General features: G+C 41.5%; 28 non-coding genes across 28 annotated transcripts; all 28 read left to right on the top strand.

Annotated features, from left to right (window-relative positions):
• Positions 1-190: 190 nt before the first annotated feature.
• On the top strand, positions 191-263 carry TRNAV-AAC (transfer RNA valine (anticodon AAC)). The gene has a single exon. It is a non-coding gene; the product is annotated as a tRNA-Val (tRNA).
• Positions 264-349: 86 nt separating this feature from the next.
• TRNAV-CAC (transfer RNA valine (anticodon CAC)) lies at positions 350-422 on the top strand. Its single transcript has one exon. It is a non-coding gene; the product is annotated as a tRNA-Val (tRNA).
• Positions 423-976: 554 nt separating this feature from the next.
• On the top strand, positions 977-1049 carry TRNAV-AAC (transfer RNA valine (anticodon AAC)). Its single transcript has one exon. It is a non-coding gene; the product is annotated as a tRNA-Val (tRNA).
• Positions 1050-1274: 225 nt separating this feature from the next.
• Positions 1275-1347, top strand: TRNAV-UAC (transfer RNA valine (anticodon UAC)). The gene has a single exon. It is a non-coding gene; the product is annotated as a tRNA-Val (tRNA).
• A 574-nt stretch (positions 1348-1921) lies between these two features.
• On the top strand, positions 1922-1994 carry TRNAV-CAC (transfer RNA valine (anticodon CAC)). The gene has a single exon. It is a non-coding gene; the product is annotated as a tRNA-Val (tRNA).
• A 712-nt stretch (positions 1995-2706) lies between these two features.
• Positions 2707-2779, top strand: TRNAV-CAC (transfer RNA valine (anticodon CAC)). The gene has a single exon. It is a non-coding gene; the product is annotated as a tRNA-Val (tRNA).
• A 66-nt stretch (positions 2780-2845) lies between these two features.
• Positions 2846-2918, top strand: TRNAV-UAC (transfer RNA valine (anticodon UAC)). The gene has a single exon. It is a non-coding gene; the product is annotated as a tRNA-Val (tRNA).
• A 415-nt stretch (positions 2919-3333) lies between these two features.
• Positions 3334-3406, top strand: TRNAV-AAC (transfer RNA valine (anticodon AAC)). The gene has a single exon. It is a non-coding gene; the product is annotated as a tRNA-Val (tRNA).
• Positions 3407-3492: 86 nt separating this feature from the next.
• On the top strand, positions 3493-3565 carry TRNAV-CAC (transfer RNA valine (anticodon CAC)). The gene has a single exon. It is a non-coding gene; the product is annotated as a tRNA-Val (tRNA).
• Positions 3566-4119: 554 nt separating this feature from the next.
• Positions 4120-4192, top strand: TRNAV-AAC (transfer RNA valine (anticodon AAC)). Its single transcript has one exon. It is a non-coding gene; the product is annotated as a tRNA-Val (tRNA).
• A 225-nt stretch (positions 4193-4417) lies between these two features.
• On the top strand, positions 4418-4490 carry TRNAV-UAC (transfer RNA valine (anticodon UAC)). Its single transcript has one exon. It is a non-coding gene; the product is annotated as a tRNA-Val (tRNA).
• A 574-nt stretch (positions 4491-5064) lies between these two features.
• TRNAV-CAC (transfer RNA valine (anticodon CAC)) lies at positions 5065-5137 on the top strand. The gene has a single exon. It is a non-coding gene; the product is annotated as a tRNA-Val (tRNA).
• A 712-nt stretch (positions 5138-5849) lies between these two features.
• On the top strand, positions 5850-5922 carry TRNAV-CAC (transfer RNA valine (anticodon CAC)). The gene has a single exon. It is a non-coding gene; the product is annotated as a tRNA-Val (tRNA).
• Positions 5923-5988: 66 nt separating this feature from the next.
• On the top strand, positions 5989-6061 carry TRNAV-UAC (transfer RNA valine (anticodon UAC)). The gene has a single exon. It is a non-coding gene; the product is annotated as a tRNA-Val (tRNA).
• Positions 6062-6476: 415 nt separating this feature from the next.
• TRNAV-AAC (transfer RNA valine (anticodon AAC)) lies at positions 6477-6549 on the top strand. The gene has a single exon. It is a non-coding gene; the product is annotated as a tRNA-Val (tRNA).
• An 86-nt stretch (positions 6550-6635) lies between these two features.
• On the top strand, positions 6636-6708 carry TRNAV-CAC (transfer RNA valine (anticodon CAC)). The gene has a single exon. It is a non-coding gene; the product is annotated as a tRNA-Val (tRNA).
• A 554-nt stretch (positions 6709-7262) lies between these two features.
• On the top strand, positions 7263-7335 carry TRNAV-AAC (transfer RNA valine (anticodon AAC)). Its single transcript has one exon. It is a non-coding gene; the product is annotated as a tRNA-Val (tRNA).
• A 225-nt stretch (positions 7336-7560) lies between these two features.
• Positions 7561-7633, top strand: TRNAV-UAC (transfer RNA valine (anticodon UAC)). The gene has a single exon. It is a non-coding gene; the product is annotated as a tRNA-Val (tRNA).
• A 574-nt stretch (positions 7634-8207) lies between these two features.
• TRNAV-CAC (transfer RNA valine (anticodon CAC)) lies at positions 8208-8280 on the top strand. Its single transcript has one exon. It is a non-coding gene; the product is annotated as a tRNA-Val (tRNA).
• Positions 8281-8834: 554 nt separating this feature from the next.
• Positions 8835-8907, top strand: TRNAV-AAC (transfer RNA valine (anticodon AAC)). The gene has a single exon. It is a non-coding gene; the product is annotated as a tRNA-Val (tRNA).
• Positions 8908-9132: 225 nt separating this feature from the next.
• Positions 9133-9205, top strand: TRNAV-UAC (transfer RNA valine (anticodon UAC)). Its single transcript has one exon. It is a non-coding gene; the product is annotated as a tRNA-Val (tRNA).
• A 574-nt stretch (positions 9206-9779) lies between these two features.
• TRNAV-CAC (transfer RNA valine (anticodon CAC)) lies at positions 9780-9852 on the top strand. Its single transcript has one exon. It is a non-coding gene; the product is annotated as a tRNA-Val (tRNA).
• A 554-nt stretch (positions 9853-10406) lies between these two features.
• Positions 10407-10479, top strand: TRNAV-AAC (transfer RNA valine (anticodon AAC)). Its single transcript has one exon. It is a non-coding gene; the product is annotated as a tRNA-Val (tRNA).
• An 86-nt stretch (positions 10480-10565) lies between these two features.
• TRNAV-CAC (transfer RNA valine (anticodon CAC)) lies at positions 10566-10638 on the top strand. Its single transcript has one exon. It is a non-coding gene; the product is annotated as a tRNA-Val (tRNA).
• A 66-nt stretch (positions 10639-10704) lies between these two features.
• TRNAV-AAC (transfer RNA valine (anticodon AAC)) lies at positions 10705-10777 on the top strand. Its single transcript has one exon. It is a non-coding gene; the product is annotated as a tRNA-Val (tRNA).
• An 86-nt stretch (positions 10778-10863) lies between these two features.
• Positions 10864-10936, top strand: TRNAV-CAC (transfer RNA valine (anticodon CAC)). Its single transcript has one exon. It is a non-coding gene; the product is annotated as a tRNA-Val (tRNA).
• Positions 10937-11490: 554 nt separating this feature from the next.
• Positions 11491-11563, top strand: TRNAV-AAC (transfer RNA valine (anticodon AAC)). Its single transcript has one exon. It is a non-coding gene; the product is annotated as a tRNA-Val (tRNA).
• An 86-nt stretch (positions 11564-11649) lies between these two features.
• On the top strand, positions 11650-11722 carry TRNAV-CAC (transfer RNA valine (anticodon CAC)). Its single transcript has one exon. It is a non-coding gene; the product is annotated as a tRNA-Val (tRNA).
• Positions 11723-11783: the final 61 nt, after the last annotated feature.

Below are 11783 nucleotides of genomic sequence, written 5' to 3'. Positions count from 1 at the left end.
TTGCTTTTTGCAAAATGGTTTTGTTTGCATGTTTTTTCTCTTTTTCACTAGCCTGACAAAAGAAAGGTTCCTTGGTTGGAAAGTGCACTTTGTCCTGTGTTCAGACATAGAGGAAGACCTGTTGAGTTTGGCTGGATCATTTTTTTCAATTTCATTTCGGTATGTTTGAACAGTTTGAGCTGTGCATGGAGTTTCTGTAGTGTAGTGGTTATCACGTTCGCCTAACACGCGAAAGGTCCCCAGTTCGAAACTGGGCAGAAACATGCCATTATTCTTTGTTAACATAGCTATTGACTTTCAGTTCTTGATCTCGATTGCTTGTCATGAGCCCAGTAATGTCTTTTATCTAGTTTCTGTAGTGTAGTGGTTATCACGTTCGCCTCACACGCGAAAGGTCCCCAGTTCGAAACTGGGCAGAAACAATGCGTTTTGACTTTCAATCCTTGATCTTTATTCCTTGCCTTGACCACAGCAACCTTTTTTGCTCCGTTTCTGTAGTGTAGTGGTTATCACGTTCACTTTACACGCGAAAGGTCTCCGGTTCGATCCCGGGCAGAAGCATGTGGTTTCTCTTTATTTTGATCACAAGTGTCTATTATTGGTGTAATCAGCATCATTTTGACCCCTTTGCTTGTTTCTACATGCGTTTGCTTTTGTCAAGAGTGTGTGTTTTTGACAGTGTATAAGTTTTTCTAGTTCAAGTAACACCTGATAGGATCAAGGTGCGAAACCAGGCATCTACTTGCTTTTTCTCTTTCTTTTTGGCTTTTGGACAAAGGCATGCGATTGCTTTTTGCAAAATGGTTTTGTTTGCATGTTTTTTCTCTTTTTCACTAGCCTGAGAAAAGAAAGGTTCCTTGGTTGGAAAGTGCACTTTGTCCTGTGTTCAGACATAGAGGAAGACCTGTTGAGTTTGGCTGGATCATTTTTTTCAATTTCATTTCGGTATGTTTGAACAGTTTGAGCTGTGCATGGAGTTTCTGTAGTGTAGTGGTTATCACGTTCGCCTAACACGCGAAAGGTCCCCAGTTCGAAACTGGGCAGAAACATGCCATTATTCTTTGTTAACAAAGCTATTGACTTTCAGTTCTTGATCTCGATTGCTTGTCATGAGCCCAGTAATGTCTTTTATCTAGTTTCTGTAGTGTATTGGTTATCACGTTCGCCTCACACGCGAAAGGTCCCCAGTTCGAAACTGGGCAGAAACAATGCGTTTTGACTTTCAATCCTTGATCTTTATTCCTTGCCTTGACCACAGCAACCTTTTTCGCTCCGTTTCTGTAGTGTAGTGGTTATCACGTTCGCTTTACACGCGAAAGGTCTCCGGTTCGATCCCGGGCAGAAGCATGCGGTTTCTCTTTATTTTGATCACAAGTGTCTATTGTTGGTGTAATCAGCATCATTTTGACCCCTTTGCTTGTTTCTACATGCGTTTGCTTTTGTCAAGAGTGTGTGTTTTTGACAGTGTATAAGTTTTTCTAGTTCAAGTAACACCTGATAGGATCAAGGTGCGAAACCAGGCATCTACTTGCTTTTTCTCTTTCTTTTTGGCTTTTGGACAAAGGCATGCGATTGCTTTTTGCAAAATGGTTTTGTTTGCATGTTTTTTCTCTTTTTCACTAGCCTGACAAAAGAAAGGTTCCTTGGTTGGAAAGTGCACTTTGTCCTGTGTTCAGACATAGAGGAAGACCTGTTGAGTTTGGCTGGATCATTTTTTTCAATTTCATTTCGGTATGTTTGAACAGTTTGAGCTGCGCATGGAGTTTCTGTAGTGTAGTGGTTATCATGTTCGCCTAACACGCGAAAGGTCCCCAGTTCGAAACTGGGCAGAAACATGCCATTATTCTTTGTTAACATAGCTATTGACTTTCAGTTCTTGATCTCGATTGCTTGTCATGAGCCCAGTAATGTCTTTTATCTAGTTTCTGTAGTGTAGTGGTTATCACGTTCGCCTCACACGCGAAAGGTCCCCAGTTCGAAACTGGGCAGAAACAATGCGTTTTGACTTTCAATCCTTGATCTTTATTCCTTGCCTTGACCACAGCAACCTTTTTCGCTCCGTTTCTGTAGTGTAGTGGTTTTCACGTTCACTTTACACGCGAAAGGTCTCCGGTTCGATCCCGGGCAGAAGCATGTGGTTTCTCTTTATTTTGATCACAAGTGTCTATTATTGGTGTAATCAGCATCATTTTGACCCCTTTGCTTGTTTCTACATGCGTTTGCTTTTGTCAAGAGTGTGTGTTTTTGACAGTGTATAAGTTTTTCTAGTTCAAGTAACACCTGATAGGATCAAGGTGCGAAACCAGGCATCTACTTGCTTTTTCTCTTTCTTTTTGGCTTTTGGACAAAGGCATGCGATTGCTTTTTGCAAAATGGTTTTGTTTGCATGTTTTTTCTCTTTTTCACTAGCCTGACAAAAGAAAGGTTCCTTGGTTGGAAAGTGCACTTTGTCCTGTGTTCAGACATAGAGGAAGACCTGTTGAGTTTGGCTGGATCATTTTTTTCAATTTCATTTCGGTATGTTTGAACAGTTTGAGCTGTGCATGGAGTTTCTGTAGTGTAGTGGTTGTCACGTTCGCCTAACACGCGAAAGGTCCCCAGTTCGAAACTGGGCAGAAACATGCCATTATTCTTTGTTAACAAAGCTATTGACTTTCAGTTCTTGAGCTGATTGCTTGTCATGAGCCCAGTAATGTCTTTTATCTAGTTTCTGTAGTGTAGTGGTTATCACGTTCGCCTCACACGCGAAAGGTCCCCAGTTCGAAACTGGGCAGAAACAATGTGTTTTGACATTCAATCCTTGATCTTTATTCCTTACCTTGACCACAGCAACTTTTTTCGCTCCGTTTCTGTAGTGTAGTGGTTATCACGTTCGCTTTACACGCGAAAGGTCTCCGGTTCGATCCCGGGCAGAAGCATGCGGTTTCTCTTTATTTTGATCACAAGTGTCTATTGTTGGTGTAATCAGCATCATTTTGACCCCTTTGCTTGTTTCTACATGCGTTTGCTTTTGTCAAGAGCGTGTGTTTTTGACAGTGTATAAGTTTTTCTAGTTCAAGTAACACCAGATAGGATCAAGGTGCGAAACCAGGCATCTACTTGCTTTTTCTCTTTCTTTTTGGCTTTTGGACAAAGGCATGCGATTGCTTTTTGCAAAATGGTTTTGTTTGCATGTTTTTTCTCTTTTTCACTAGCCTGACAAAAGAAAGGTTCCTTGGTTGGAAAGTGCACTTTGTCCTGTGTTCAGACATAGAGGAAGACCTGTTGAGTTTGGCTGGATCATTTTTTTCAATTTCATTTCGGTATGTTTGAACAGTTTGAGCTGTGCATGGAGTTTCTGTAGTGTAGTGGTTATCACGTTCGCCTAACACGCGAAAGGTCCCCAGTTCGAAACTGGGCAGAAACATGCCATTATTCTTTGTTAACATAGCTATTGACTTTCAGTTCTTGATCTCGATTGCTTGTCATGAGCCCAGTAATGTCTTTTATCTAGTTTCTGTAGTGTAGTGGTTATCACGTTCGCCTCACACGCGAAAGGTCCCCAGTTCGAAACTGGGCAGAAACAATGCGTTTTGACTTTCAATCCTTGATCTTTATTCCTTGCCTTGACCACAGCAACCTTTTTCGCTCCGTTTCTGTAGTGTAGTGGTTATCACGTTCACTTTACACGCGAAAGGTCTCCGGTTCGATCCCGGGCAGAAGCATGTGGTTTCTCTTTATTTTGATCACAAGTGTCTATTATTGGTGTAATCAGCATCATTTTGACCCCTTTGCTTGTTTCTACATGCGTTTGCTTTTGTCAAGAGTGTGTGTTTTTGACAGTGTATAAGTTTTTCTAGTTCAAGTAACACCTGATAGGATCAAGGTGCGAAACCAGGCATCTACTTGCTTTTTCTCTTTCTTTTTGGCTTTTGGACAAAGGCATGCGATTGCTTTTTGCAAAATGGTTTTGTTTGCATGTTTTTTCTCTTTTTCACTAGCCTGAGAAAAGAAAGGTTCCTTGGTTGGAAAGTGCACTTTGTCCTGTGTTCAGACATAGAGGAAGACCTGTTGAGTTTGGCTGGATCATTTTTTTCAATTTCATTTCGGTATGTTTGAACAGTTTGAGCTGTGCATGGAGTTTCTGTAGTGTAGTGGTTATCACGTTCGCCTAACACGCGAAAGGTCCCCAGTTCGAAACTGGGCAGAAACATGCCATTATTCTTTGTTAACAAAGCTATTGACTTTCAGTTCTTGATCTCGATTGCTTGTCATGAGCCCAGTAATGTCTTTTATCTAGTTTCTGTAGTGTATTGGTTATCACGTTCGCCTCACACGCGAAAGGTCCCCAGTTCGAAACTGGGCAGAAACAATGCGTTTTGACTTTCAATCCTTGATCTTTATTCCTTGCCTTGACCACAGCAACCTTTTTCGCTCCGTTTCTGTAGTGTAGTGGTTATCACGTTCGCTTTACACGCGAAAGGTCTCCGGTTCGATCCCGGGCAGAAGCATGCGGTTTCTCTTTATTTTGATCACAAGTGTCTATTGTTGGTGTAATCAGCATCATTTTGACCCCTTTGCTTGTTTCTACATGCGTTTGCTTTTGTCAAGAGTGTGTGTTTTTGACAGTGTATAAGTTTTTCTAGTTCAAGTAACACCTGATAGGATCAAGGTGCGAAACCAGGCATCTACTTGCTTTTTCTCTTTCTTTTTGGCTTTTGGACAAAGGCATGCGATTGCTTTTTGCAAAATGGTTTTGTTTGCATGTTTTTTCTCTTTTTCACTAGCCTGACAAAAGAAAGGTTCCTTGGTTGGAAAGTGCACTTTGTCCTGTGTTCAGACATAGAGGAAGACCTGTTGAGTTTGGCTGGATCATTTTTTTCAATTTCATTTCGGTATGTTTGAACAGTTTGAGCTGCGCATGGAGTTTCTGTAGTGTAGTGGTTATCATGTTCGCCTAACACGCGAAAGGTCCCCAGTTCGAAACTGGGCAGAAACATGCCATTATTCTTTGTTAACATAGCTATTGACTTTCAGTTCTTGATCTCGATTGCTTGTCATGAGCCCAGTAATGTCTTTTATCTAGTTTCTGTAGTGTAGTGGTTATCACGTTCGCCTCACACGCGAAAGGTCCCCAGTTCGAAACTGGGCAGAAACAATGCGTTTTGACTTTCAATCCTTGATCTTTATTCCTTGCCTTGACCACAGCAACCTTTTTCGCTCCGTTTCTGTAGTGTAGTGGTTTTCACGTTCACTTTACACGCGAAAGGTCTCCGGTTCGATCCCGGGCAGAAGCATGTGGTTTCTCTTTATTTTGATCACAAGTGTCTATTATTGGTGTAATCAGCATCATTTTGACCCCTTTGCTTGTTTCTACATGCGTTTGCTTTTGTCAAGAGTGTGTGTTTTTGACAGTGTATAAGTTTTTCTAGTTCAAGTAACACCTGATAGGATCAAGGTGCGAAACCAGGCATCTACTTGCTTTTTCTCTTTCTTTTTGGCTTTTGGACAAAGGCATGCGATTGCTTTTTGCAAAATGGTTTTGTTTGCATGTTTTTTCTCTTTTTCACTAGCCTGACAAAAGAAAGGTTCCTTGGTTGGAAAGTGCACTTTGTCCTGTGTTCAGACATAGAGGAAGACCTGTTGAGTTTGGCTGGATCATTTTTTTCAATTTCATTTCGGTATGTTTGAACAGTTTGAGCTGTGCATGGAGTTTCTGTAGTGTAGTGGTTGTCACGTTCGCCTAACACGCGAAAGGTCCCCAGTTCGAAACTGGGCAGAAACATGCCATTATTCTTTGTTAACAAAGCTATTGACTTTCAGTTCTTGAGCTGATTGCTTGTCATGAGCCCAGTAATGTCTTTTATCTAGTTTCTGTAGTGTAGTGGTTATCACGTTCGCCTCACACGCGAAAGGTCCCCAGTTCGAAACTGGGCAGAAACAATGTGTTTTGACATTCAATCCTTGATCTTTATTCCTTACCTTGACCACAGCAACTTTTTTCGCTCCGTTTCTGTAGTGTAGTGGTTATCACGTTCGCTTTACACGCGAAAGGTCTCCGGTTCGATCCCGGGCAGAAGCATGCGGTTTCTCTTTATTTTGATCACAAGTGTCTATTGTTGGTGTAATCAGCATCATTTTGACCCCTTTGCTTGTTTCTACATGCGTTTGCTTTTGTCAAGAGCGTGTGTTTTTGACAGTGTATAAGTTTTTCTAGTTCAAGTAACACCAGATAGGATCAAGGTGCGAAACCAGGCATCTACTTGCTTTTTCTCTTTCTTTTTGGCTTTTGGACAAAGGCATGCGATTGCTTTTTGCAAAATGGTTTTGTTTGCATGTTTTTTCTCTTTTTCACTAGCCTGACAAAAGAAAGGTTCCTTGGTTGGAAAGTGCACTTTGTCCTGTGTTCAGACATAGAGGAAGACCTGTTGAGTTTGGCTGGATCATTTTTTTCAATTTCATTTCGGTATGTTTGAACAGTTTGAGCTGTGCATGGAGTTTCTGTAGTGTAGTGGTTATCACGTTCGCCTAACACGCGAAAGGTCCCCAGTTCGAAACTGGGCAGAAACATGCCATTATTCTTTGTTAACATAGCTATTGACTTTCAGTTCTTGATCTCGATTGCTTGTCATGAGCCCAGTAATGTCTTTTATCTAGTTTCTGTAGTGTAGTGGTTATCACGTTCGCCTCACACGCGAAAGGTCCCCAGTTCGAAACTGGGCAGAAACAATGCGTTTTGACTTTCAATCCTTGATCTTTATTCCTTGCCTTGACCACAGCAACCTTTTTCGCTCCGTTTCTGTAGTGTAGTGGTTATCACGTTCACTTTACACGCGAAAGGTCTCCGGTTCGATCCCGGGCAGAAGCATGTGGTTTCTCTTTATTTTGATCACAAGTGTCTATTATTGGTGTAATCAGCATCATTTTGACCCCTTTGCTTGTTTCTACATGCGTTTGCTTTTGTCAAGAGTGTGTGTTTTTGACAGTGTATAAGTTTTTCTAGTTCAAGTAACACCTGATAGGATCAAGGTGCGAAACCAGGCATCTACTTGCTTTTTCTCTTTCTTTTTGGCTTTTGGACAAAGGCATGCGATTGCTTTTTGCAAAATGGTTTTGTTTGCATGTTTTTTCTCTTTTTCACTAGCCTGACAAAAGAAAGGTTCCTTGGTTGGAAAGTGCACTTTGTCCTGTGTTCAGACATAGAGGAAGACCTGTTGAGTTTGGCTGGATCATTTTTTTCAATTTCATTTCGGTATGTTTGAACAGTTTGAGCTGTGCATGGAGTTTCTGTAGTGTAGTGGTTATCACGTTCGCCTAACACGCGAAAGGTCCCCAGTTCGAAACTGGGCAGAAACATGCCATTATTCTTTGTTAACAAAGCTATTGACTTTCAGTTCTTGATCTCGATTGCTTGTCATGAGCCCAGTAATGTCTTTTATCTAGTTTCTGTAGTGTATTGGTTATCACGTTCGCCTCACACGCGAAAGGTCCCCAGTTCGAAACTGGGCAGAAACAATGCGTTTTGACTTTCAATCCTTGATCTTTATTCCTTGCCTTGACCACAGCAACCTTTTTCGCTCCGTTTCTGTAGTGTAGTGGTTATCACGTTCGCTTTACACGCGAAAGGTCTCCGGTTCGATCCCGGGCAGAAGCATGCGGTTTCTCTTTATTTTGATCACAAGTGTCTATTGTTGGTGTAATCAGCATCATTTTGACCCCTTTGCTTGTTTCTACATGCGTTTGCTTTTGTCAAGAGTGTGTGTTTTTGACAGTGTATAAGTTTTTCTAGTTCAAGTAACACCTGATAGGATCAAGGTGCGAAACCAGGCATCTACTTGCTTTTTCTCTTTCTTTTTGGCTTTTGGACAAAGGCATGCGATTGCTTTTTGCAAAATGGTTTTGTTTGCATGTTTTTTCTCTTTTTCACTAGCCTGACAAAAGAAAGGTTCCTTGGTTGGAAAGTGCACTTTGTCCTGTGTTCAGACATAGAGGAAGACCTGTTGAGTTTGGCTGGATCATTTTTTTCAATTTCATTTCGGTATGTTTGAACAGTTTGAGCTGCGCATGGAGTTTCTGTAGTGTAGTGGTTATCATGTTCGCCTAACACGCGAAAGGTCCCCAGTTCGAAACTGGGCAGAAACATGCCATTATTCTTTGTTAACATAGCTATTGACTTTCAGTTCTTGATCTCGATTGCTTGTCATGAGCCCAGTAATGTCTTTTATCTAGTTTCTGTAGTGTAGTGGTTATCACGTTCGCCTCACACGCGAAAGGTCCCCAGTTCGAAACTGGGCAGAAACAATGCGTTTTGACTTTCAATCCTTGATCTTTATTCCTTGCCTTGACCACAGCAACCTTTTTCGCTCCGTTTCTGTAGTGTAGTGGTTTTCACGTTCACTTTACACGCGAAAGGTCTCCGGTTCGATCCCGGGCAGAAGCATGTGGTTTCTCTTTATTTTGATCACAAGTGTCTATTATTGGTGTAATCAGCATCATTTTGACCCCTTTGCTTGTTTCTACATGCGTTTGCTTTTGTCAAGAGTGTGTGTTTTTGACAGTGTATAAGTTTTTCTAGTTCAAGTAACACCTGATAGGATCAAGGTGCGAAACCAGGCATCTACTTGCTTTTTCTCTTTCTTTTTGGCTTTTGGACAAAGGCATGCGATTGCTTTTTGCAAAATGGTTTTGTTTGCATGTTTTTTCTCTTTTTCACTAGCCTGACAAAAGAAAGGTTCCTTGGTTGGAAAGTGCACTTTGTCCTGTGTTCAGACATAGAGGAAGACCTGTTGAGTTTGGCTGGATCATTTTTTTCAATTTCATTTCGGTATGTTTGAACAGTTTGAGCTGTGCATGGAGTTTCTGTAGTGTAGTGGTTATCACGTTCGCCTAACACGCGAAAGGTCCCCAGTTCGAAACTGGGCAGAAACATGCCATTATTCTTTGTTAACAAAGCTATTGACTTTCAGTTCTTGATCTCGATTGCTTGTCATGAGCCCAGTAATGTCATTTATCTAGTTTCTGTAGTGTAGTGGTTATCACGTTCGCCTCACACGCGAAAGGTCCCCAGTTAGAAACTGGGCAGAAACAATGCGTTTTGACTTTCAATCCTTGATCTTTATTCCTTGCCTTGACCACAGCAACCTTTTTCGCTCCGTTTCTGTAGTGTAGTGGTTATCACGTTCGCTTTACACGCGAAAGGTCTCCGGTTCGATCCCGGGCAGAAGCATGCGGTTTCTCTTTATTTTGATCACAAGTGTCTATTGTTGGTGTAATCAGCATCATTTTGACCCCTTTGCTTGTTTCTACATGCGTTTGCTTTTGTCAAGAGTGTGTGTTTTTGACAGTGTATAAGTTTTTCTAGTTCAAGTAACACCTGATAGGATCAAGGTGCGAAACCAGGCATCTACTTGCTTTTTCTCTTTCTTTTTGGCTTTTGGACAAAGGCATGCGATTGCTTTTTGCAAAATGGTTTTGTTTGCATGTTTTTTCTCTTTTTCACTAGCCTGACAAAAGAAAGGTTCCTTGGTTGGAAAGTGCACTTTGTCCTGTGTTCAGACATAGAGGAAGACCTGTTGAGTTTGGCTGGATCATTTTTTTCAATTTCATTTCGGTATGTTTGAACAGTTTGAGCTGCGCATGGAGTTTCTGTAGTGTAGTGGTTATCATGTTCGCCTAACACGCGAAAGGTCCCCAGTTCGAAACTGGGCAGAAACATGCCATTATTCTTTGTTAACATAGCTATTGACTTTCAGTTCTTGATCTCGATTGCTTGTCATGAGCCCAGTAATGTCTTTTATCTAGTTTCTGTAGTGTAGTGGTTATCACGTTCGCCTCACACGCGAAAGGTCCCCAGTTCGAAACTGGGCAGAAACAATGCGTTTTGACTTTCAATCCTTGATCTTTATTCCTTGCCTTGACCACAGCAACCTTTTTCGCTCCGTTTCTGTAGTGTAGTGGTTATCACGTTTGCTTTACACGCGAAAGGTCTCCGGTTCGATCCCGGGCAGAAGCATGCGGTTTCTCTTTATTTTGATCACAAGTGTCTATTGTTGGTGTAATCAGCATCATTTTGACCCCTTTGCTTGTTTCTACATGCGTTTGCTTTTGTCAAGAGTGTGTGTTTTTGACAGTGTATAAGTTTTTCTAGTTCAAGTAACACCTGATAGGATCAAGGTGCGAAACAAGGCATCTACTTGCTTTTTCTCTTTCTTTTTGGCTTTTGGACAAAGGCATGCGATTGCTTTTTGCAAAATGGTTTTGTTTGCATGTTTTTTCTCTTTTTCACTAGCCTGACAAAAGAAAGGTTCCTTGGTTGGAAAGTGCACTTTGTCCTGTGTTCAGACATAGAGGAAGACCTGTTGAGTTTGGCTGGATCATTTTTTTCAATTTCATTTCGGTATGTTTGAACAGTCTGAGCTGTGCATGGAGTTTCTGTAGTGTAGTGGTTATCACGTTCGCCTAACACGCGAAAGGTCCCCAGTTCGAAACTGGGCAGAAACATGCCATTATTCTTTGTTAACAAAGCTATTGACTTTCAGTTCTTGATCTCAATTGCTTGTCATGAGCCCAGTAATGTCTTTTATCTAGTTTCTGTAGTGTAGTGGTTATCACGTTCGCCTCACACGCGAAAGGTCCCCAGTTCGAAACTGGGCAGAAACAATGCGTTTTGACTTTCAATCCTTGATCTTTATTCCTTGCCATGACCACAGCAACCTTTTTCGCTCCGTTTCTGTAGTGTAGTGGTTATCACGTTCGCCTAACACGCGAAAGGTCCCCAGTTCGAAACTGGGCAGAAACATGCCATTATTCTTTGTTAACATAGCTATTGACTTTCAGTTCTTGATCTCGATTGCTTGTCATGAGCCCAGTAATGTCTTTTATCTAGTTTCTGTAGTGTAGTGGTTATCACGTTCGCCTCACACGCGAAAGGTCCCCAGTTCGAAACTGGGCAGAAACAATGCGTTTTGACTTTCAATCCTTGATCTTTATTCCTTGCCTTGACCACAGCAACCTTTTTCGCTCCGTTTCTGTAGTGTAGTGGTTATCACGTTCACTTTACACGCGAAAGGTCTCCGGTTCGATCCCGGGCAGAAGCATGTGGTTTCTCTTTATTTTGATCACAAGTGTCTATTATTGGTGTAATCAGCATCATTTTGACCCCTTTGCTTGTTTCTACATGCGTTTGCTTTTGTCAAGAGTGTGTGTTTTTGACAGTGTATAAGTTTTTCTAGTTCAAGTAACACCTGATAGGATCAAGGTGCGAAACCAGGCATCTACTTGCTTTTTCTCTTTCTTTTTGGCTTTTGGACAAAGGCATGCGATTGCTTTTTGCAAAATGGTTTTGTTTGCATGTTTTTTCTCTTTTTCACTAGCCTGACAAAAGAAAGGTTCCTTGGTTGGAAAGTGCACTTTGTCCTGTGTTCAGACATAGAGGAAGACCTGTTGAGTTTGGCTGGATCATTTTTTTCAATTTCATTTCGGTATGTTTGAACAGTTTGAGCTGTGCATGGAGTTTCTGTAGTGTAGTGGTTATCACGTTCGCCTAACACGCGAAAGGTCCCCAGTTCGAAACTGGGCAGAAACATGCCATTATTCTTTGTTAACAAAGCTATTGACTTTCAGTTCTTGATCTCGATTGCTTGTCATGAGCCCAGTAATGTCTTTTATCTAGTTTCTGTAGTGTAGTGGTTATCACGTTCGCCTCACACGCGAAAGGTCCCCAGTTCGAAACTGGGCAGAAACAATGCGTTTTGACTTTCAATCCTTGATCTTTATTCCTTGCCTTGACCACAGCAACCTTTTTC

The sequence above is a fragment of the Ranitomeya variabilis genome, chromosome 2 (genome assembly GCF_051348905.1).
Source record: "Ranitomeya variabilis isolate aRanVar5 chromosome 2, aRanVar5.hap1, whole genome shotgun sequence".
In the NCBI taxonomy this organism is placed as follows: Eukaryota; Metazoa; Chordata; class Amphibia; order Anura; family Dendrobatidae; genus Ranitomeya; species Ranitomeya variabilis.
The sequence above is the reverse complement of the archived record's forward strand: the minus strand, read 5'-3'. Positions and strand labels throughout refer to the sequence as shown.